This window comes from Perna viridis, chromosome 2 (assembly GCF_037379345.1).
Source record: "Perna viridis isolate PV_CMFRI_1.1 ecotype Kerala chromosome 2, ASM3737934v1, whole genome shotgun sequence".
Taxonomy (NCBI): Eukaryota; Metazoa; Mollusca; class Bivalvia; order Mytilida; family Mytilidae; genus Perna; species Perna viridis.
This window is the reverse complement of record NC_142446.1, coordinates 27,853,132-27,868,468: the sequence shown is the minus strand read 5'-3', so window position 1 is coordinate 27,868,468 and position 15,337 is coordinate 27,853,132. Positions and strand designations below refer to the sequence as shown.

The 15,337-nt window shown below is 32.2% G+C and overlaps 1 protein-coding gene and 1 long non-coding RNA gene across 2 annotated transcripts in view; one reads left to right on the top strand and one right to left on the bottom strand.

Annotated features, from left to right (window-relative positions):
* Positions 1-15,337, top strand: part of LOC148624314 (integrin beta-like protein C) — a 269,209-nt gene that overhangs the window by 163,536 nt on the left and 90,336 nt on the right. The gene's annotated exons all lie outside the window — the stretch shown is intronic.
* Positions 103-6,542, bottom strand: LOC148624316 (uncharacterized). The gene is made up of 2 exons (XR_015919674.1): positions 6,453-6,542; positions 103-4,707 (listed from the first exon to the last, which is right to left on the bottom strand). It is a non-coding gene; the product is annotated as an uncharacterized LOC148624316 (long non-coding RNA).

Below are 15,337 nucleotides of genomic sequence, written 5' to 3'. Positions count from 1 at the left end.
AAAATTGGTGGCAGCATTTTTTAGTTATTGTGTTGTGTGAAAGATACCATATACCATAACATGTCCTGTCTAAAAAGATGGACTTGTAAAAATCACACAAAATCAACATATATCCCATTTTTAATCTCATTTGGTATAAAAACAAAAGTTTAACAATATACATATAAGACATGATAATTTTTGAATAAGTGAACATAATATACATTTCATTCCAACATTTAACGGGATACACTTTTAGTGATATTCATTGAGATCCTTATGAACAGAAAATACAATGCTATTTGTAACAGCACATGACATTAACAAGAACAAAAATAATTCCACATGTAAAGTGGAATAATAAACCCTATACAAGATGAATGCAAAGAGAGACATGTAAATTGTGTAGCCAAGAAACATTTTGAAAAATCTTAGGAATCCTATTTAATTTTTTTTAAAACCCAAAACAATTTTGAAACTAGGAAATGTGTCAATTTCACACACTCCTGCCTTTTTTTCATTCTTATCATTCTTAGAATGTGATATCCAAGGTTTCAATGTTTCTCATTTTCTTAGGCAATAAAACAGACAAGACTTGTATCTATGATCAAATAAGAAAAGAAACTAAAAAAAACAACAACAGAAAAAATAATAAAAAATACTCATTTTCAACGAAAATTGCTCTAAGCAGCACCTCGTCAGCTTCTTTGTTATGTTAAATAGTAGATCATTACATAACAAATACAATTTTATCATGAATATTTTTGGCGGGGGGGGGGGGGGAGGGGGCAGGGGGGGATGGGATAAAGCCTTTTTGCAAGAATTTTTAACAGAAGTCAGGAAAGGCGTAACTAACAATGACATTTTTGAAAGTGCAAGGCCCATTATTTTGTCTAAGATTGGACTAGAAAAAAAGCAAAACTTGAATTGTATCACACCAAAAGACAACCACAAACTGAAAATCAAATAATTATATGTCAAGGTTTTCAGGGGGAAAAATCTGAAAACTGTTACACTTATAAGCACAAATGTTTTGACAGTTGAGAAATGACTCAGACATAGCTACATGTATCAGTGACTTAATATGATTAACACAGCTTATACAAGTAACTAATATCCAAATACACGGTAATACATGTAGTCAGAAATTGTCAATAAAGTAACTCTTAAATTATGCACCAGCGTCAATATTGGACCACAGAAAAAATACTAAGAAATATCCAAGGAGGCATACACCCACACATGTATAACTATTATACACACAATTTACAAAATTACCAACTATCATAGATACCTGAAAAAAGCTACAGAAAACATAGTAGTGTTCAGAGAGTTATTTATGGTGGTTGGTTAAAATAAACATGTATTTTGCTACATGTCAATAGTATAAAGCTTTAAATGCAACACACAATAATACCTATAAAGTTAATCAAATACAACAATTGTAATAAGAAGTTAATCATGCTCCTTGGTGAGTAATATAAAATGAACTTCACCTTCAAATTATAAGTATTATAGAATCAATTATAACTGTTAACATCATATTAGTTAACAAAATATAGGGCATCTAATGGGATATTAAATGATACCTGCCATATTGTGAATGAATAACTCATTTTTTTTGCAGGGGATGTAAAAATAATTTAAAATGGCCTAAACTTTTGTGTTAATATTGCAATCACACTGAAATTCAAACATTATCTGTTTTTCATAATAGTTTAAAATTGATTCTTCATTACCTTCGTAAGTTAAGATCTGGACAGACAGTCATTCTATCAACTACAATTTTTTTTTGAGGGTATTACATACCAGTAATATACTAATGGAAAAAAGAAACTCTGCATTCCCATTCAAATTCTGTAGTAACAAAATTTCAAATGCTTATAAAATCCTTACAATGGCAGATATTCGCTTGAATTTTTTACACAATGCCAAGCCAAGATAATGGTAAATAAAAACTTCAAAAATTCAATTTTATTGCAAAATTCATAATGTAAACTTACCACAGAATGATGATCAAATGCCTTCATAAGAAATTAAAATCACAATCTCATGTTTAAAAATGTATGTTTTTTTTTCAAGATCAGATTTGTGAAATCATTTTTTTTCACCACCTACCCTTTATTGTTAAGAAAGATTTTTTTTTTCGATTTCCAATCATGAAAATTTTAATTGGGATGTTTTGGAAAGAGGAATAAGACATTAATGTGTTGAAAAATTGAAAAAATTTAAGCTTTCGGATCTCCTGTACTTGATGATCGCAATGCTGGTATACCAGTATTGTTCACAATACTGGTATAAAAAATATTCCAGCATTGTGATTTTTTTTCAAAATTTCGTACAATACTGGTATTCCTGTATTGTACTTATTGGTATTGTAATTGTGACTTTGCTTGTAAAGTAAACACAAGCTGTGAATTTGACAGTGCTTTTTGTAGATTTTTCTGAGTTTGTTGAGTATTTTGTCCAGTTGCTTAAATTTGCTTATTTGTATGTCATGCTGCAGTTGTGGTGTGGATTTATATGAAACTAGTATACCAAATGATCATTTAACCATTGCAATAGAAATTTTAACAATAACAATATAATAACTTTATTTTGTATACCAAATGATCATTTAACCATTGCAATAGAAATTTTAACAATAACAATATAATAACTTTATTTTGCAGACATACCCATATAAAAGTTTTCATTACAATTTAAAAAGAAATGTTTTTCTTCATCAATTTTGTTGCATATTTAACATACTTTGTTGATGTTCTTCCCTGGAAATATTTTTTGTATCTTAAAATTTCTAATGGAAGATAACAAGTGTTAATATTTTTATACATATTATTTCATTTTGTCTGGTCTGGTATTTTGCAATTATTTATTTCATCTACATCAGTATTATATATCAATCGTTATATTTTTTAGAAAAAAATCACAATACTGGTACAATACTGGTATACAATACAGGAATATTTTTATACCAGTATTGTGCACAATACCAGTATTGAAATCGCCAAGTACAGGAGATCCAAGCTTTCCATCTTGAAATGATTTAACTTGAAAGGTGTGCAGAGTTTCTTTTTTTCCATTTGTATACCTGAAATGATTTAACTTAAAAGGTGTGCACAGTTTCTTTTTATCCTTACCTCACAACTTTGTATAGTCATTATAAAAGAAAGGTAAATACATTTTATAATATTGTTTCATACATAAAACATTTCACATTAGAAATAAATTAATTGTAAATGAATAACCATTCAAGTTTTCTAGCTCATTGTTAATAAGTCTATGTACATCTCTAATCATTAATGTAAGCAAACACTGATTTGAGCTTGAATTAGGAAGTTTTCATGTTTGCTCATTGTGTTAGATGATTGTTCCCTATAGTCTGATGAACAGTTAATGATATAACCATACCATTTTTTTCAGTAAGTATTAAAACTTCAAAGTTTGCAGCTATAACAAAAATGTCTTCAATCTAATTTAAAAAAAAATTCTTACAAGTGAAAAAGTTTTTTTTTTAACAAAAATCCTAAATCCATCTGAAGTACACATGTACTGACATGTTGACCTTAAAATCTAAAAATGCATAAAACATTAAAATTTCTTTACCATCTTAATATATGGTGAGAAAAAAATAATACATGATTATATACTGAATCAGCAAAGAAAATTCTAAACCCAAGTTGATATAAAAATGAGTAAATAAACTAACTGTAAAGTACCAATCCATATGAAATTCAGACACTTCCAATGGTGATTCATGGTGCTGAAAAACACAGCAACAAATGATACTTTTTCAATTTACATTGTATATAGACCATATTTTTACAGGATAAGTACAGTCCTTTTTGTATATTTTTGGAGAAAACCATACATTCATCTTCCACTCAATCAAGAATGACAACTCTTGCAAAGTGCCAATTTCATAGTCATAATCTCTATTTTTTGTCTCATAAGTGCAAGAATCAAAAGTCTTCTTAGACTGGTAATGAAGTCTGTAACTGTTCCTGATTTAGAAATAAAGTAAATTTGACGGGTTTTTGGCATGCTGGGCCCATTTGTTCAAAACTGTATCTGTAACTCTCTGGATAACTTGTAGATTGTATTAGACTTATCCAGTGACTCTTGAACAACAGTACCCACTTCCTGTCTGATTTGTATGAAGATTGTACTAAGTTCAGTCCATTACACAAGACTAGTACAACAGTTACAAGTATATGTAGTAGCTATGGATAGTTTCAACAATCTGTTTTAGTGTTATGTCTCAATTGTCACTGACCCTGGAATGATTTGAGATTTCTGTGATCCGTCCACATATATTGAACAGTTAGATATTACCATTTTCAGTTTTGTGAAAAGGAAACTTGGCCAATTGTAGGCAAGACTATGTCTAGGCTCTGTCTTTGTGCATGCTAAAATCATGAAGAAAACTTGTAGATATGCTAATAAGAAGATAATAAAAAGGATTATTACAGGAATATCTATTATGTGATGCCAAATGCCTGGTGATGTCCCTGAATCACTGTGATATTTCTCAACATGGTCAACAGCAAACTTGTTGAAGTGTTCATTGATCTCAAAAATGTAGTATGCTAATGCACATGTAGCTCCCAAGAATATCACAGTCACTAACCATGCAATTCTTTGTCTAAATCTCATTATAATCTGTCACTAACCATATAACTCTATGTCTAAATCTCATCATAATATGGCACTAACCAATTTAATTTCCTGCAAATAAAATCAAACAATTGTTTTATTTCTTTTTCAATATACATATATTTGACATTATTTTGTGTACAATTAACAATGTTGGTATTACAATTAAACAAATTCAACAAATTTAGTCAATAATTTACCAGTATAAACCCTTGTTGCTGAATTTTTATTAATGTTTTTATTTTTCATTGACCATAATGCCCATTTGTTTTCTTTTCTTTCTAAACATAGATAAAACAGTTGAGATTCCAGTAATAGAAGACAAAGTTTTCACAACAGGTATACTGCAAAGATATGTACTAAATGTTAAACCAATTATCTATGACAAAAACACTACAGCTTGGATATACATGTACCATGGTACAGAAAAACCCTACAAACTTTAACCTTGAGGTCAGAGGTCACTAATCCACATGCCAAGTTCCAAATGCCTGTCTTGAAAGAAAACTGTTCGACTCCTGGCATGAGTTGTAACATTAAAGTTAAAAACAAAAATCATAAAACGGGACATAAAGTTAAAAGTTAAAGATCAAAGGGTACCTATATGGTATACAGTAGCGAATTTTTTAAGAAAAAAAGTAAAGTCTAGAAATGACTTGGTACACAACAACCAAATTTAACTATACATGTATGCCATCTGCAGCCACATGGCCATTACTCTTCAAAGTGGATTCTTAAATCGATATTTTTAAAATTTTTTATCAAATTGAAATGAATGCTTTAGCATATCATAATACGCTCAGGGTATGTGACTGATCTGTAACTTTTCTTGTTGGGAAGCCTGATTGACTGCAAATTAGAAAATAGATATAGACTCTGAATCCAAAAAGTGATTAGCTAATCCTAAGCACCAACTCTATCTACATGGAGTACGGCACCTATAGAATTAGACTTATTGGTTGCATGACGTTTTATATTTGGATGTGTTGCACATATTAATTATTGTCCAAATGTAAATGTCACACAACCATGAAGGCTGATGTTATACAGGTTGGGAATTAACCCTAAAACTATATTTTACTTGTATTGGGAGACTAGCCTTCAGTAGAGAGACGGGGGTATAAAAGCAGGATATATTTCTGTAAATTTTCATAATCTGCAAAAAGTTATCAAAAGAGTCTAAGTAGTTTTTGCACAACTCATTTAAGGGAAAAAGGATAATATCTTGATAATGTCCAGTTTCTTCAGAATTTGACAAAGATTAATTTCTTTTGTTTGACTGATCTTCTAACATATGACATACATCATCAATAAATATGCTGTAAATGCAAAATTTATAGGAGAGTAGATCCCTTCATTTTCAAGACAAAAGCAATTCACGCCAATCGGTTCACAAAAACTGAATTTCTCAGAGAAAATTGCAGTATGATACAAGTAGCTCATTTTTAGAGCAAAACATCAGCTAATCCCTTTTGGGATTCGGCGCTGGAGATATTTTTTGTTATGACGTGGTGGTCAAAATAAAAAAAAAATCTCCAGCGCCGAATCCCAAAAGGAATTAAACATCAGCAATCTGTTAGACGGAACTAGCTGCGAAACGTAGCTCTAACTATTTTTTTTGTATTTTCTTAACGTTAGATCGCAAAATAAAAAAAAATGATCAGAGCTACGATTTCGCAGCTAAGACGGGACGAAAAACCGGATGGCGATTTGGATAGGGAATGACTAAATTGAGGGTTTGTTCCCAACTGTTATAAATGTAGGATTCAAGAGGGGAAAGCTGGTTGTTAGCGCTGTAATACTGAAAAAACTCTTACAAGTTTTAAGTTAAATGATCACATGTCATTTATAACGAATTTCCTCACTGCCAGTCCAGAACAATGGTAAACCTCTGGTGCATTCCGAGTATAAAGGCATGATAGGTCTGAGAACCGAAGAACTGCGAAGTGACAGACAGACAAGTAGACAAACAGACAGAAACTTTATTTAAAATTGGTGGTATATAAATACAAACAAAAGCTCTGTAGAGCTTTTTAACCGACATAAACAACAATAACATTTTACAAACATACAAGATATACACATACAATACATAAAAAAAACCAGGAGGATAAACACAAATGCTACTATAAAGGTACATGAAGCATACAAGCACAAAGCAAATCAAAATAAAGTTATAACCATTCAGGTCATAAAAGCACGAAAGCACTAAGCATAAACAAGCGTGCATATGTAATATATAAAAAAAACTAGCACTATTTTTAAGAAAGCTCTGTAAAAATATATAGATATGAAAAAAAAACTGGTTCAAGTTTGCGCACGAATTGCGTTAGTCCGAATTTCCTCTGACCCTGCAATCCTCCTCTTTTTTATTTGGATATTGATATCCAAATAAAAAAGAGGAGGGTTGCAGGGTCAGAGGAAATTCGGACTTGAATTGCGTCTGGCAATTCATTCCAGATTATGGTTCCTGCATATCTAAAGAATGCAAACCAAAACAATTGATTTCTGTTGCGTTTCTTTTCTAAAACAAAAGTTAGAATGTTAAAATTTAATCGAGTCATTTAAATATACAGGATACTGCATTTTTGAGTAGAATTTTGAAAATTAACCAGATTTAGATGGCAAGTTTTCATGATGCAGAATAATCTTCATAAGTGAAACACAAGGCACGTTCTTGAATTTTTTCTCCATTTTTTTGTGTTTTTTCCCCCATAAAAATGCCAAACAACAGGACAATAATTAAAATTAGACAAGATAAATGAATAATAGATAGTTAACCTTCCCAGCTTTGATAAAGGTTTACCCATACGTTTCAGTATATTTAGATGCCTTGTCGCCTTTTTACAAACATTTGAATCTTTCGGAGACAATCGGTTCAAGACTTATCAGAATATAATAGCATTAAAACCTATGACTTTTCAACATTGTATACTTCTATTTCCCATACCCAGTTAAAATCCCGACTTAAAAACATTATAAATCGTTTTTTTTTTCAAAAAAGATGGTACACCTAGATACAAATATATAGTTCTTGGTAGAGATTCCTCATACTTTGTAAAAAATAATTCCAAATCATCTTCCAAATATACAGAAGATGTTTACAAAATGCTGGAATTTTTAATCAACAACATATTTGTCCAGTGTGGTGGACGAATTTTTCAACAAACGGTCGGCATTCCAATGGGAACAAATTGTGCTCCTCTACTTGCTGACCTATTCCTTTAGTCTTATGAGACTGACTTTATAGCTGATTTGATCCGAAAGAAAGAATATTGTTTAGCTAGATTCTTTAATCTCAGTTTCCGCTATATAGATGACGTATTATCTTTAAACAATTCAAATTTCGGGGATTTGATACATCGCATCTACCCCAAAGAACTTGAGATAAAGGATACTACAGACACTGTGAGGTCAGCCTCATATCTTGATCTACATTTAGAAATCGATGATAAAGGAAAACTATTGACTTAACGACAAACGTGATGACTTTTCATTCAGAATCGTCAACTTTCCTTTCATCTGTGGCAACATCCCTTCAGCACCTGCGTATGGAGTGTTCATATTACAGCTCATACGTTATGCCAGAGCTTGCCGAAACTACACAGACTTTTTTTGTATCGCGCTAGAATTCTAACATATAGGCTTCTGGAAAAGGGTTATGTTGCTACAAGATTGAAGTCATCACAGCAGAAGTTTTATGGTCGTCATTATGAACTCGTGAATCGCTACGGTGTATCCATCTGCGCCATGAAAACTGATTTGTTCAACGTGTCATAGTTTTCCTTCCCTTTTTCGTCTACTCCGGACTTGACTTTTCATGGGTAACTCGGCGGGTGTTTCTAGAAAAGCAGCGGACGCTTATCCTACCGGTGCACCTGATCCATGCTCCCAGTTTCTAGTGGAGTCCGAGTTGTTCATTTGCTTTTGTTACTTAGTATGTATGATTTAAGTTGCTTTATGTTCTTTGTTGTGTATGCCTGTTTTCCGTGTCTGGTCCTTGTCGCTGGATTACCTTCTTTTGATTACCGCTATAATCTTGGTTCTCTTGATTACTGTTTCATATTTAAGTTAATAATCTATTGTCACGCCCAGTAGTTTGACCTTTTCTTCACAATAAATTTCATTCCCATCTTAAATCCTAAATTTTGAATAAGCTTTCATTCTATTGTCAGTGAACCATTCATATTCATTCATTCATTCATTCATTCATTCAAATTCCGTTGAGGTTGTTACCCGAGTGTGACAAAGTATTATCACCCGCAAAATTATACAGAGTACCTTAGCATAGTAAAAATATCTTTTAAAAATACATTAAATAGAATAGGTCCTAGAATAGAACCCTGCGGAACACCTTTATAAATTTTCTGACAGATGCTTAAGTACCATTCTGTGTAAGAATTAGGCAATGAGTGGCACGTCGTTTTTCTCAATTTGGTCTTTTTTGCCTCAAACATATTCAAATACACCTAGAAAACTGATTAGCTATTTAAATTTATCCTGAAGCATTGGTGACGTAGATATTTTTTGACTGCTTATATAAGGAAAAAGTTCGGGAAAATTTTCCCTCCATTTTTCCATAGTGCATTTCAACTACATTAGACCTATTAATATCTTCAAAAAGCAAACTTTACAAACACTTTGACAGTAATTTTTTTAGGTTATGAGGTATGAATACTTGGATAATGCAATAAAATCTGTGTATTTTTTCCCGTGTGCCACACCATATACACATTTTGCCTGATTTTTAGACGGAGACGTACTTAAATTGATTCCAACCTTAACACATTGTTGTCTGCAGATAAATAATTATTAATAAGGTTTAAAGCATTTTCTGATAGGCCATACGCCTTTAATTTCGATAATAATTAGTCGTGAGGTAGGCTGTCGAAGGCCTTCGAGAGGTTCATAAGCACAGCTGCTACATTTTCTGTCGACTGCCTTTTTCAAGTCCTCTATCATTTTAGTAGAGCTGTATTACAGACGTATCTCGGTATAAATGCCGATAGAAAATGGTGAAATATGTTATCAAAATATTCAATAAGTTGCTGATATATGGCCCTCTAGAAGAACTTGCGACACAACAGGCTGGATGCTAACAGGCCTGTAGTGGTCTCACTAACCATTTCTTTTTCTAAATGTCAAAAAAGTAATTTTCAAAGCTTCACTGTGAAATCTTAAAGTTGCACAACATTGCGAAGCTTGGAAAATGAGGCATAAAAAAAACATTATTCTAATGGTACATGTACGATGATCGTAGGTAGAAATTCTTCACAAAATTTACTTGAATAAATAATACTGAAAAAGCACATTTTTACTATTTCTGCTAACTGACAGTTGGAGGCAATTTACTTACACATGTAAATAATATTCATACACTTTTGTAGTAAATTACAAATATGATTTTCAAGTACACATTTTCAGCTTTATTTTGCCTACTTTTGATCAGAATAAACACAAATTATGCACTTACAATGCAAAGATCTAGGTTCGGTGTGTTTTTGGTGCTACATAGGGTGGCCATTTGACCAGAAAGTGGTATTTGAGACCAGTTGCCTACATCCAAGCTGGCTATTCTTTCTCTTAAGCCATATATGTATAAATCATATAGAATGTACCGAAGAATTCTAAATTAAGGGGGCTAACCCTGTAAATGACATTGAAATACAATAGAAACTATTGGATTTTCAATGCGAATTATTACTTCAGAGCAGACAGATTGGAATGAAAAAAAAAACATAACACAACATATCTTTATTTCCAAATCAGGAGCCCACAGTGAGCAATGAGAGTTACATAATACAGTGAAGAGTATGATTGATAGATAGACAATGTCACATGTATACTTTACCAACAGTCATAAAGAAAACAACCAGAGTTGATGCATATTTGAGGATGAGAAAAACATACACTATATTCTTAATGATTTTTTTTCTACAAACTTTACAGTGGCTGATAAAATCTCTGTGTCTTCGTTACTAAGATTTGAGAAATTGAGATAATTACTTGAAGTGATATTAAAAAAATAGTTCTTTCGGAGTCAAATTTGGGACAAACAGTGTGTTTCATCTTCAGTCAGATTTAATGATTATTTTAAACAAATTCTCTCTGATCCAGGAATATTAGAAAAAAACTTCCAATTTCTATTTGTAATCTGCTTAGATTCAAAATCTGCAAAAAGCTTTTCTTGGTCTAAAAAAGTACTAATACGAGCAGCGAGGAAACCCTCTTACCACAGGGCAGGCTGCAGCTGGCCCAGGTTTATTCGCAGTTTAGGGAACAGAAGAATTTTTCAATTATCTTTTTTAAAAAAAAGTTATGTTGCTTTAAACTTGATGCTTCATGCCACTTAACCAAAACCAAATCACAGGTCACTGATAACATCACCAAGAACTTTTCTTTTATAAAGGCTATTGTTGTTAATTGTCTTTCAAAGTTACTTTTTGTTTATTTCTACTTTTTATACGACCGTGGAGTTGTGGAACAATATAATAGACATCCATATATGGTTTTAATGGTGTTATGTATAGTTAAATTATATTAACGTGTTTTCCTTACTTCCAAAACGGTTGGGACAATGACCCCAAACTCAATACCAACCTTTATTTTGTGTTTTGGAACCTTGCTATAAAAATTGTATAAATATCAAACATATCACACAAAAACTAAGTGTCTACGGACGACAACGGCGCTACACATACGGCCGCATTTCTGATTTTATTATTTAAATAAGGCACCCATGCCTACTTCACTTACACAACTACCGTTTCCTTAATTTCAATTTTTTTTTCCTCTTTTTTTTTCAATTTGGCGCAAAAAGGTCCTGTAATGGACATGCACAATATTTAAAAAAGTCCTAATTCCCAGCTTAAGAGGATGTACAAAACTATGTGCCCAGCATACAATTGCATCGGCCAAGCTATTTTGGTAAACCACATCTCTCATATCAAAAATTAAATTTAAAGTCACTTTGAAATATATAATTGTATTTCCAAGTAGTTTGTCCACTTCTTCACAGCTGATGCCGTAACATTTTAATAATTATGTTGTGTTTTTGAGTTTTATCTCTTATTGTTATAGTCTAAATGGTGCTTGTGTGGTTTCGCCTGCATTGTTATGGTCTAAATGGTGCGTGTGTGGTTTCGCCTCATTGTTATGGTCTAAATGGTGCATGTGTGGTTTCGCCTCATTGTTATGGTCTAAATGGTGCGTGTGTGGTTTCGCCTGCATTTGTTATGGTCTAAATGATGCGTGTGTGGTTTCGCCTGCATTGTTTGATTTGTTAGATTTTTAGTACTTGATTGACATTTTGCTTAATTTTAACACGTCGCTTTCTTTCAGTCAAGTGACTTTGAAGTAAGGGGAGTGTCGAATCACTAAGACCGTAGTATTTTAGCTGTAAAAGTAATAAATCATGAGGTAGAATGCTATTAACCAAGACCACGATGATTGCTGCTAAATATTTATCTAGTTTTTTTTCAGTAGTCCATTATTCTAAGTAATGTCAATTTGTCTTATCCTGATCTAACAGCAGCTAGAAATTGATTAAAATTTGATTTTCAATGTTCTGAAAGTTTTTTTTTAAAAAAAGTTTGAGAAAGATAGAAAGACATGTACACCAACTGGTCTATATTTTTTTTCGTATGTATCGGGGCCACTGTATAATTTACAACAATTTTATTTGTTAACTCTACAAAAGGGATAGGACACAAGTTTTACCAACTTATGAAGTTTTCTCCCAACAATAATATACAATACATAAATTAGAACATTGGGGCACTATTTTCTGAAAAAAAAATGGAACTGGATAGAGATGAATTTATACAACATCTGTTATTGGTTTCACCACCTTAGGTTTGGAATGGTGCAACATTTTTTTTTGGGCGAAAAGTTTTCTACACTATGATCCTTTCGGACATTAATTTTAATAATGTGCTTAAACACAAGATCTCCATTAACTTATTTCAAGTTCAAGTTAGGTAACTATTCTATTTACAAATTTTGGTATACATTTTCAGTCACTTGTGTGTTGCAAGTTTCACAGAACTTTTCATTATTTGTTTTATGCACGGTGATATTTTTTTTTTATTGTTTTGACCCTTTGTTGGTTAAAAAGGTTTTTATTGTAGACCAGTAGTTCATTCAAGGCCTTCTGCACATCTTTGAATTAATTTAACACTGCATGAATCATAATCAGTAATCTAAGCAGCTGCAAATCGTCTCTCATCCCTCACCAGACGTACGTTGGTTTTTTGTTAGTATTTGCACATTACTATGAATGGTCAATATAGAATTAGGAACCAACGAAAATTTGGCCTCACTGAACACAACTTTAAAGTCTGCACGAGGGTGTATCCTTGTATTAAAAAATTACATCATAATCTACACAAACAAAGGTACTTAACAGGATCATCTACTTGTTCAACTGGAGAGATGTCTGCACAGCTGATTTAGAATTGCCTGCAGTGAAAGAGAGAGGCGACAATCAAAGTACTGTTAACTCTTGAGAAAATTGTAGCTTATGATTTACAATTGCTTTTTACCTAATGCGTATAAACTGATTGACACTCTTTACTACTAACTTCTATAGTATAAAACGTAATCAAGTTACTTTAATTAAAGAACCTAAGTGATACCCCACCCGTCCCAGTGTTGGATGCTCAAGTAAAGTTGTTCGTAAGAGAAATACATGTAGAAGGACCCCGATAAAAAAAAGGAATAAGAGTGTTTTTTTTAGGCTTTAGACCTTTATATTCTCACTAAATTATGTTACTCAGAATGGTAGTTTCAAACTCCAGACTGTGATTTCTTTGAGTTTTAGTTAATCCAAAGTAAATATCGTAGCGGAACAAAAAGTACACTTAACCTGAAACTTATGGTGAACTTTTATATAACAAAAATCATGTCAATATCTGTAAGCGTTTATAAAAAAAAGTACAGAAAACTGTTATTTCTGTGAATTTTGCAGAGTTCAAAGCTCGTAATTTCGGTAAAAATCCTCGGAGCGGAACGAAAGTTAAACTTGACCTTAACTTATCACGGTGAACTTCTATACCAAAAATCATGTCAGTTTCTGCAAGCGTTTGAAAAAAAAGTATAAAACTTAATATGGACTGACGGACGACTGACATACGGGTCAAAAACATTATACCCTTCACAACTTCCTTGCATGGTGTATAGTTAGTATATAACTTCACACATTTATAAATTATGTTTCATTTTACCTTTTTTCCAATTTTTAAACCTGTCCAAAAGTTAATTTGCATTTACATTTAAATACTACTATAAATGAGTATTTATCCCAGACTAAAAGTTAACTCAAATAAAACCAATTTTAGCTTAAGATCATTTGCATGATGAACATAAGATTTTTCAAAACTAGACACTATTTATCAATTTGAATTTCCCTCCCCAAGTTTACTTAGTTTAAATCACTGCTCTTAGCTTCCTGTTTATTAATCATAAGATTAAGTTCTTGACTGATAAATGTATTAAATGGAACATGCTCAACACATTTAAAATTTCTTGACACATTAATTCCTAAATGCAAATTTATTACTTAACACCTTTCATGGCCAAAAAGAAGTCCCTCAAATCTGAAGACACTTCTAAATCTTAATTTTATTTGCAGAAATAATAGAATTTCACTGAGCTGAATAATTGCCAGAAACATACATGTATTTAATGTTTATAAAAGAAGTATTGAATGATACAAAAGGAATTACATTTGGATTATATTTTTGTGTAGTGTTCAGAAATAGTAGGGAAGTTCCAGACATAAACCAGTGACATGAGATATTTTAATCCTCCAGGTACAAAATTCTCAAAATACAATGAAATTTTTTTACTTGCATAATGATATTAAACATATATGGATTCTCAAAAACTTTAAGATAACTTTAAATCTTGCTCCTTGCTGAAGTTCATACAATTTTTAACATTATATACTTAGTTCTAGTTAGAGAATATCGAAATTCTTACCCGAGGGTGTCAAGAGAATTTTCTTTAAAATTGCTTTTGTTATTAGTATGCCAATTCGGAACACTATGCTTGCCAAAGTTCCTTTGAATTTACGAGACGTCATAAAATATTTTATTGTGACGTCACAAATGTTGCATGTTTACCTCACCCACTAATAAGATGAGGAAATCTCACATCTAGGGCAGATCCAGACACTTTGAAAAGAAGGCTGCCAGCAGAGGTTCTTCAGAAAAAAGGGGTGCTAGGGCATTATTCACCATTTTTTGTCAATTTTACACATGAAAATAACAAATTTACTAATAAAAAGGAGTAGTGCCAACCTCCTGCACCCCACTCTGGATCCTCCACTGAACATGGCTAAAAATAGGAATAACATTGTCACTGGTGAGAAATCCTTAACACGATGTTGCATATTGGGTTGGAGACCCTTGACTTTGAAGTCAAAATTTGGTGGGTTTTTTTTTTGGTTTGTTTGGTTTGTTTTTTCTGTGTGTGTGTGTGGGCTTTTTAGGTGTAACAGATCATATCCAGACTGTAACATTTTTGTCTTTGAGAATAGGATTTTAAAATATAGCAGACTAGCTGGTGCCCACATGTATGTAGTCAGGCAGGTACAATGTACACTACCAGTTAGACAGTGCCCCTTCTGTTAGATGTTGGGCTGTGCCCTAAAGTGTCTATGGTCATGCTTAAAGGAAGACCCAACTGTGCCCCTCGTGCC